The sequence below is a fragment of the Hyaena hyaena genome, unplaced genomic scaffold, assembly GCF_003009895.1.
Source record: "Hyaena hyaena isolate Hyena2069 unplaced genomic scaffold, ASM300989v1 scaffold_723, whole genome shotgun sequence".
Lineage (NCBI taxonomy): Eukaryota > Metazoa > Chordata > Mammalia > Carnivora > Hyaenidae > Hyaena > Hyaena hyaena.
Window position 1 is genome coordinate 244,445 of NW_024081356.1, and position 9,587 is coordinate 254,031.

Consider the following 9,587-nt stretch of genomic DNA (forward strand, 5'->3'; position numbering starts at 1 on the left):
TCTATGTCCTCTCAGGTTATTAAGAACTTGCACTAATATTCTGGGCTCTGTTTTATTTTTTAGATCTCAGGAGGATACTCAAGTCATTGCTGCATTTCCATGCAGCACAGGTAAAGATCAAGGAAGATTAAACCCTAGTAACTACTCACTGGAACCCTCAGAGCCAAGGACTTCCCAAGAAATGATGGCCAAAGTAAGCTTACAAAAGGTCTTCTTACAACCCTAACATAATGGAACTTTTTCTAAACTATCTGGCATCTAATAAAACCAATGCAGAAAGCAACAACTTTGCATTTTTTCTACTCTGAGGCCTGTCAACCTCCTTTTCTAGCCTTGATTCTATTCCTCATAGCTGATACTGTGGTCTTAATAGTGGGCCTTTTTGGAAACCTTTCTCTCATCATTACCATCTTTAAGAAGCAGAGAGAAGTTCAGAATATCACCAATATGCTGATTGCCAATCTCTCCTTCTCTGGCATCTTGGTATGTGTCATGTGCTTTCCTTTAAGTGCCATCTACACTCTGAGGGACCACTGGATATTTGGGGATGCCATGTGCAAACTCAGCTCTAAAGTGCAGAGTGTCTCCATCTCCATATTCTCACTTGTGTTAACCGCTGTTGAAAGGTAACAGCTGACTGTGAACCCCTATAGCTGGAAACCCGGTGTATCTCATGTCTACTAGGATTATCACAGTGATGTGGCTGTTTTCTCTTCTGTTGTCTATTCTCTTCTTCCTGTACTATCACCTAACAGATGAGCCTTTTAAGAACCTCTCACTCCCTGCTGACCTGTACACCCATGGTATGGTCTGTATAGAGAACTGGCCCTCCAAAATGAACCAACTCATCTTTACCACTTTCATGTTTACAGACCAATATCATATCCCTCTGAGTTTCATCCTCATCTGCTACTTGAAGACTGTCACCTGGTGGCAGGCAAGATGGCAGAGAAGTAGGGAGCAGCATACATTTCACCTGCACTCATCTCTCAAACAGAGAAGGCCTGAAGTCATAGGACACTGAGCCACAGGAGTTTGGGAAGAGGAAGAGACAGAGCACACTGGGAAGGAAGCCTCATAAGTGTGTGAGTGGGAACTGGGGAAGATAAAAGTGGGACAGGACCCAGAGACAAGAAGGGAGGGGAGGGAACCCAGCTTGCATGCAGCTGTGGTGAGTGATTAACCGGCGAGTGGTGGCGACCTGCCACGAGTCCAGGGGAAAGAAAAGAAAAGCTGAGATTGTTCAAGAACCGTCCCTGGAGAAGAGAAAAAAACCTCGGCTTGGAAAGACAGTGTTTTTTAGTTCTGGCTGGGGTGCTGACTTTAAATTAGGTGCCCTGGTCCCAGAAGGCACCAGGAAAAACCGAGGTGCCGTGCGCCTGGCACCATCCATGGCGGCAGCGGCCCGCTGAACCGGCAGCAACGCCTGAGGAGGCAGTCCCGGCGCTGGGTGAAGTGGCAGTGGCGCGCGCGACATTGGCCCGCTAAAGCGGCAGCAGGTGTGACCTGGTGAAGTGGCGCCAGCACCGGTGAAGCTGCGGCTGAGTGAGCGAAAGTTGCCTGCTGAAGCAGCGGCGGCCAGTAAAGCGGTTGCGGCAAGGTGAGGCGACGGAGACTCTGCGGATCTGAAGTTGCTACGCTCCCCAAACGCACTTGGGTTGTATTCCTGCTTGACCCGGGTGGATCTGAGGCTGCGAAACTTCCCCCACCCTCCACTCAACCCCAACAACAGGGAAGCAGCAACCAGTGGAACTGTTAATGGTGGTATAACAAAGCCTCTCAGGGGTAATCAGACTAGATAGTTTCTCTGGATAACACCGCCGTCTTTCTCTCACCTCTCCAACCATATTCCACCCTTTAGCTCTTTGAAAAAAGCTTCTTATCCCTTCTGCCTGTTCATTCTATTTCCAATTTTGCCTCATCTCCACCCTATCATCTCTCTCTTTCTCTATGCTCTTCAACCAGCACTGCATACACCCAGATATTTAATTGTAGCTGGGAAATCTGGTTATATTCTTTAAACCGATCTTTGTCTATCGGTCTTCTTCTTTCATCTTTTTCTTTTCTTCTCTTTGACTTTTTTATGTATTTTTATTTTCTATCATTCACCTTCCCTCCTCTGTCTTTTCTCATTACTTTTTAGTTTTCCTTCTCGGTTAGCGTGATTGTTGGATTTGTCTGTGTGTTTGTGTCCCTCTGTTCCCTGTGTGTTTGTCTGTATGTTTTCTTCTCCAGGGCTACCTCAAGTAACAAGCCAAAGTACACATGGTGGAGAGTCCCAAATACCACTACAAGTAGGAAAATAAAATAACCAAGGTCTCAACAAGAGAGACCAAGAGATACCATTCAAAGAACATTTTCTGAAAGGATGGGCCCTGGACAGTCAAAAAGTCTTCTTGGGTACAGCAGCGCTCACAGGTGCAGAGAGCATAACAAGTCTTCAAAACTAACAAGAGACAGAAAGCTAACCAAAATGACGAAACAAAAGAGCTCTCCTCCAAAGAAATTCCAAGAAGAATTGACAGCTAATGAACTGCTCAAAACAGATATAAACAGCATAACTGAACAAGATTTTAGAAAAATAATCATAAAATAAATAGCTGGGCTTGCAAAAAGCATAGAGGACATCAAAGAAACTATGGCTACAAACAACATGGAGAACAAAAATAGGCATGATGAATTTAAAAATGCGATAAATGAAATACATAATAAACTGGAGGTGTCCAATGCATGGATTGAAGAGGCAGAAAAGAGAATAAGTAATTTAGAAGACACAATTAGAGAAAAACCAGAAGCTGAGAAAAAAAGAGACAAACTGATCCAGGAACATGAAAGAATAGTTCGAGAGCTCAGCGATACAGTCAAACACAACAATGTCCATATCATAGGAATCCCAGAAGAGGAAGAGGGAGGGAAAGGTGATGAAGGAGTCCTGGAACAAATTATAGCAGAGAACTTCCCCAACCTGGGGAAGGAAGTAAACGTTGAAATACAAGAGGCACAAAGAACTCCCCACAGACATAATTTGAATCGATCTTCTGCACGACATACCATAGTGAAACTGGAAAAATATAAGAACAAAGAGAGAATTTTGAAAGCAGCTAGGGAGAAAAGGGCCCTAACGTACAAAGGGAAACCTATCAGAGTGGTGACAGACCGATACACTGAAACTTGGCAGGCCAGAAAGGAACGGCAGGAGATCTTCAACGTGATGAAAAGAAAAAATATGCAGCCAAGAATCCTCTATCCAGCAAGCCTGTCATTCAGAATAGAAGGAGAGATAAAAGTCTTTCCAAATAAACAAAAATTGAAAGAATTTCTCAGCACTAAGCCAGCCCTACAAGAAATCCTGAGGGGGACTCTGTGAGGGAAGTGTTGCAAGGAATGAAGACACGAGAGACACCACCACAAGCATGAATCCCACAAAGGACACAATGACTCTAAACCCACATATATCAATAATAACACTGAATGTAAATGGGCTGAACGCTCCAATCAAAAGACATAGGGTAGCAGAATGGATAAAAAAACAAAATCCATCTATTTGCGGCCTACAAGAAATGCATCTTAGATTGGAAGATACCTTCAGATTAAAAGTAAGGGGATGGAGAAATATCTATCATGCTACGGGAAGTCAAAAGAAAGCTGGAGTAGCTATACTTATGTCGGACAAACTGGACTTTAAATTAAAGATAATAACAAGGGATGAGGAAGGGCATTACATAATAATTACAGGCTCCATCCATCAGGAAGAACTAACAATTATAAATGTCTATGCACTGAATATGGGAGTACCTAAATATTTAAAACAATTAATCACAAACAGAAACAACCTTATAGATAAGAATGTGCTAAGAGCAGGGGACTTTAATACTCCACTTACAGCAATGGATACATCAACCGGACAGAGAATCACTAAAGAAACAATGGACTTGAATGACACAATGGATCAGATGGATCTGACAGATATATTTAGAACTCTGCATCCTGAGGCCAAGGAATTCACTTTCTTCTCAAGTGCGCATGGCACATTCTCCAAGATAGATCACATACTGGGACATAAAGCAGCCCTCAATAAATATAAAAGAATTGAGAGCATACCATATACACTTTCAGATCATAATGCTTTGACCTGAAATCAATCACAGGAAAATGTCTGGAAAACCTCCAAAAACATGGATGTTAAAGAACACCCTACTAAAGAATGAATGGGCCAATTAGGCAATTAGAGAAGAAATTTAAAAATATATGGAAACAAATGAAAATGAAAATACAACAATCCAAAATCTATGGGATGTGGCAAAGGCAGTCCTAAGAGGAAAGTACACTGCACTCCAGGCCTATTTCAAGAAATCAGAGAAAGCGCAAGTGCAAAATCTAACAACTCGCCTAAAGGAACTAGAGGCAGAGCAACAAGAGCACCCCAAACCCAGTAGTAGAAGAGAAATAGTAAAAATCAGAGCAGAAATAAACAACATAGAGACCAAAGAAACAGTTGAACAGTTCCATGAATCCAAGAGTTGGTTCTTTAAAAAATAAACAAAATTGACAAACCTCTAGCCAGGCTTCTCGAAAAGAAAAGAGAGAGCACCCAAATAGACAAAATTATGAATGAAAATGGACTTATTACAACCAACCCCTCAGAAATACAAGCAATTATCAGGGAATACTATGAAAAATTATATGCCAACAAATTGGACAACTTAGAAGAAATGGACAAATTCCTAAACACACACTCACTACCAAAATTCACACGGGAAGAAATAGAAAACCTGAACAGACCCATAACGAGTGAAGAAATCGAATCAGTGATCAAAAATCTCCCAACAAATAAGAGCCCTGGACCTGATGGTTTCCCTGGGGAATTCTACCAGACATTTAAAACAGAATTAATCCCAATTCTTCTCAAGCTATTCCAAAAAATAGAAGTCGAAGGAAAACTCCCGGACTCATTTTATGAAGCCAGCATCACTCTGATTCCCAAGCCAGACAGAGATCCAACAAAAAAAGAGAACTATAGGCCAATATCCTTGATGAATACGGATGCAAAAATTCTCAACAAGATCCTTGCAAATCGAATCCAGCAGCATATCAAAAGAATCATCCACCAAGATCAAGTGGGATTCATTCCTGGGTTACAGGGCTGGTTCAACATTCGCAAATCAATCAATGTGATCCATCATATCAATAAAAGAAAAGATAAAAACCATATGATCCTGTCAATAGATGCAGAAAAAGCATTTGACAAAATACAGCATCCCTTCTTAATAAAGACTCTCGAGAAAGTTGGGATAGAAGGAACCTACTTAAACATCATCAAAGCCATCTATGAGAAGCCTTCAGCTAACATCATCCTCAACGGGGAAAAACTGAGAGCTTTCCCCCTGAGATCAGGAACACGACAGGGATGTCCACTCTCACCACTGTTGTTTAACATAGTGCTGGAAGTCCTAGCATCAGCCATCAGACAACAAAAGGAAATCAAAGGCATCAGAATTGGCAAAGAGGAAGTCAAACTTTCACTCTTCGCAGATGACATGATACTCTACATAGAAAACCCGACAGACTCCACCAGAAGCCTACTAGAACTGATCCAAGAATTCAGCCAAGTTGCAGGGTACAAAATCAACGTACAGAAATCGGTTGCATTTTTATACACCAATAATGAAGCAACAGAAAGAGAAATCAAGAAACTGATCCCATTCACAATTGCACAAAAAACCATAAAATACCTCGGAATAAACCTAACCAAGGATACAAGAGATCTGTATGATGAAAACTATAGAAAACTTATGAAGGAAATTGAAGAAGACACAAAGAAATGGAAAAACATTCCATGCTCATGGATAGGAAGAATAAATATAGTTAAGATGTCATTACTACCTAAAGCACTCTACACATTCAATGCAATTCCAATCAAAATTGCACCAGCATACTTCTCAAAACTAGAACAAACTATCCAAAAATTTGTATGGAACCACAAAAGACCCCGAATAGCCAAAGTAATACTGAAAAATAAAACCAAAACGGGAGGTATCACCATCCCAGACTTCAGCCTCTACTACAAAGCTGTCATCCTCAAGACAGTATGGTATTGGCACAAAAACAGACACATAGACCAATGGAACAGAATTGAGAACTCAGAAGTGGACCCAAAAGTATACAGCCAACTGATCTTTGACAAAGCAGGAAAGAATATCCAATGGAAAAAAGACAGCCTTTTTAACAGATGGTGTTGGGAGAACTGGACAGCAACATGCAGAAGAATGAAACTAGATCATTTTCTCACACCATGCACAAAAATCAACTCAAAATGGATAAAGGACCTGAACGTGAGACAGGAAACTATCAACACCCTAGAGGAGAAAGCAGGAAACAACCTCCTTGACCTCCACCGCAGCAACTTCTTACTTGACACATCCCCAAAAGCAAGGGAATCAAGAGCAAAAATAAACTGTTGGGACCTCATCAAGATTAAAAGCTTCTGCACAGCCAAGGAAACAACCCAGAAAATTAATAGGCAACCAACGGAATGGGAAAAGATAGTTGCAAATGACATATCAGATAAAGGGTTAATATCCAGAATCTATAAGGAACTCACCAAACTACACGCCCGAAAAACAAACAACCCAGTGAAGAAATGGGCAGAAGACATGAACAGACACTTCTCCAAAGAGGACATCCAGATGGCCAACAGACACATGAAACGATGCTCAGCATCCCTCCTCATCAGGGAAATACAAATCAAAACCACACTGAGATACCACCTCACGCCAGTCAGAGTGGCTAAAATGAGCAAATCAGAGAACTCTAGATGCTGGCGAGGATGTGGAGAAACGGGCACCCTCCTACACTGTTGGTGGGAATGTAAACTGGTACAGCCCCTCTGGAAAACAGTGTGGAGGTTCCTCAAAAAATTAACAATAGAACTCCCCTATGACCCAGCAATAGCACTGCTAGGAATTTACCCAAGGGATACAGGAGTGCTGATGCATAGGGGCACATGTACCCCAATGTTCATAGCAGCACTCTCAACAATAGCCAAAACATGGAAAGAGCCTAAGTGTCCATCCACAGACGAATAGATCAAGAAGATGTGGTTTATCTATACCATGGACTACTACATGGCAATGAGAAACAATGAAATCTGGCCATGTGTAGCAACATGGATGGACCTTGAGGGTGTTATGCTGAGCGAAATAAGTCAGGCAGAGAAGGACAAATATCATATGTTTGCACATATAGGAGGATTAGGAGGAACTTAACGGAGGAACAAGGGGGAGAAGAAGGGGGGAAGTGGTGGGGGAAAGGGGGAGAGGCAAACCATGAGAGACTCTTGAATGCTGACAAAAACTGAGGACTGATGGATGTGGGGGAGAGGGGGGGATGGGCATGGAGGAGGACACTTGCGGGGATGAGCACTGAGTGTTATGTGGAAACTAATTTGACAATAAACTATTTGCAAAAAAATAAAAAATAAACAAATAAAACTCACCAAAAAAAAAAATTTATTGTCAAGTTGGTTTCCATATAACACCCATGCTCATCCCCACAATGCTCTCCTCCATACCCATCCCCCCTTACCCTCCCCCCACCCCATCTGCCCTCAGTTTGTTCTCAGCATTCAAGAGTCTCTCATGGTTTGCCTTCTTTCCTCTCCCGAAATATTTTTCCCCTTCTTCTCCCCCATGGTCCTTCATTAAGTTCCTCCTATCCTCCTATATGTGTAAACATATGGTATCTGACCGTTGGTTGCCTATTAGTTTTACAGATTGTTTCCTTTGCCGTGCAGAAGCTTTTAATCTTGATCATCCTTCATTTTCTAAGCAAAAATGATTATCACTCTAGCATTACCTATAATTCTAACATTTTTCACTTTCTATAATTCTACGGATGACAGGTTCACTAGTTAGTCTTTAAGCCTTGACTCTTTTAATGAATATCTTTGTTCCACATGACTCCCACTTCAGTGCTCAAAGCACTAATTGATAGAAAAGCATTCCGTTACAAAGCTTCTTCCTAACATAATGAAAAGGCTTCTTTCTTTCCTAAATTACTCCTTTTTACCCTGCCTCTTACCTTCTTGGCACAGCATCATTTCAATCACACATTCCTAAAAATGGTCAAAAAAAAAAGTTAACTAAAAATAAACTTCACTATCCAGAGTCTAGGGCAGAAAGCTAGAATAAGATGATCAGTTACTATATGTTATATTTTATTTTGTTTTTTGACAGAGAATCTTTTTTTTTACACTTATTTATTTTGAGAATAGAGGGGTAGAAGCAGAGAGAAAGGGAGAGAGAGAATATGAAGCAGACTCCTTACCATTAGCACAGAGCACAACACCGGACTCAATCCCATGAACTGTGAGATCATGACCTGAGTGGAAATCAAGAGTCAGGTGCTTAGCAGACTAAGCCACCTACGTGTCCCAGCCACTATGTGTTTTTAAATATCTATACTATGTATGTATATAGTATATAAAGTACATATAAATATATAGTATAAAGCTCACCCCTTGACTTTCCCAAGGTGACCCTTCCACTCTAGTTAAGACACATGGTCAACATACAATCACTGCCATCTCTGGGACTCTGCTCATTGTCCCTTCCTCTGGTCTGGAAAGCAACCAGTTTTGATCCATAATTTCCTATAAGGTCTAGTGCAAGACTCGCCTTCCCCAGAGAGCCTTTCCTCAGCAACCCTGACTCACGCTGTGTTTCCAGTCCTTGGGCCCAATCAGCACACATACAAAAATCATCTATTCCTCCTGCCCACACCTTCTCCATTTCCACACATAGTACTGTGCTTTTAGGTGGCCAGCATGTTCCTAACAAAACTGTGAGCATCTTACCCACAGATTCAGGCCTTTATATCTCTTGATTCTCACTGAATCACCAACATGGGGCCAGATCTATTTGATGAGCAAAGAAAAGATTACCTAGGAACTTTCTATCAGCTGGAGAAAATCAACATTCAGAAATTACCCAAATTCTTCAAATCATAATATAAAGCAGGACTGAAAATCTGTTTGTCCAATTAATCTTGCCAGAGTGAAGACATTAAAGATTAGTATACAAAAAGAAAAGAAGAAAATATTCATTACTTATTTATCTTCTCATGAGTTCACATACAGCATCTGTTTCCTTACAAATTTTGAAAGCAGAATCACATGAGCATCTGATGGTCTCACATCAACACAAGAAGGCCCACCTACCTACTGAAACTGACATTGTTAACCACTGCACCAAGCCAGACATTGTTGTGAACTGTTTTAAGTGCATTATCTCAAATAACCAACATAACAACGCTGTGAGGAACCTCTCTGCTCCTTTTCCAACCATACCTAGGAGTAGAGCACATGGCTAGGCCTTCATGGAATATATGACAGAGACCTTCTGGCTCAGTTTCCTGATCAGCAGAATGACAGCTATACTCCCACATGTTTTTCATTTATTTTTGAGAGAGAGATAGACAGCATGAGCAGGGGAGGGTCAGAGAGAGAGACACAGAATCCAAAGACAGGCTCCAGGCTCTGAGCTAGCTGTCAGTACAGAACCCAACATGGTACTCGAACCCACGAACCA

The 9,587-nt window shown here is 41.5% G+C and overlaps 1 pseudogene; it reads left to right on the forward strand.

Moving 5' to 3' along the window:
- The first annotated feature begins 230 nt into the window (after positions 1-230).
- Positions 231-1,488, forward strand: LOC120220747 (annotated as a pseudogene).
- Positions 1,489-9,587: the final 8,099 nt, after the last annotated feature.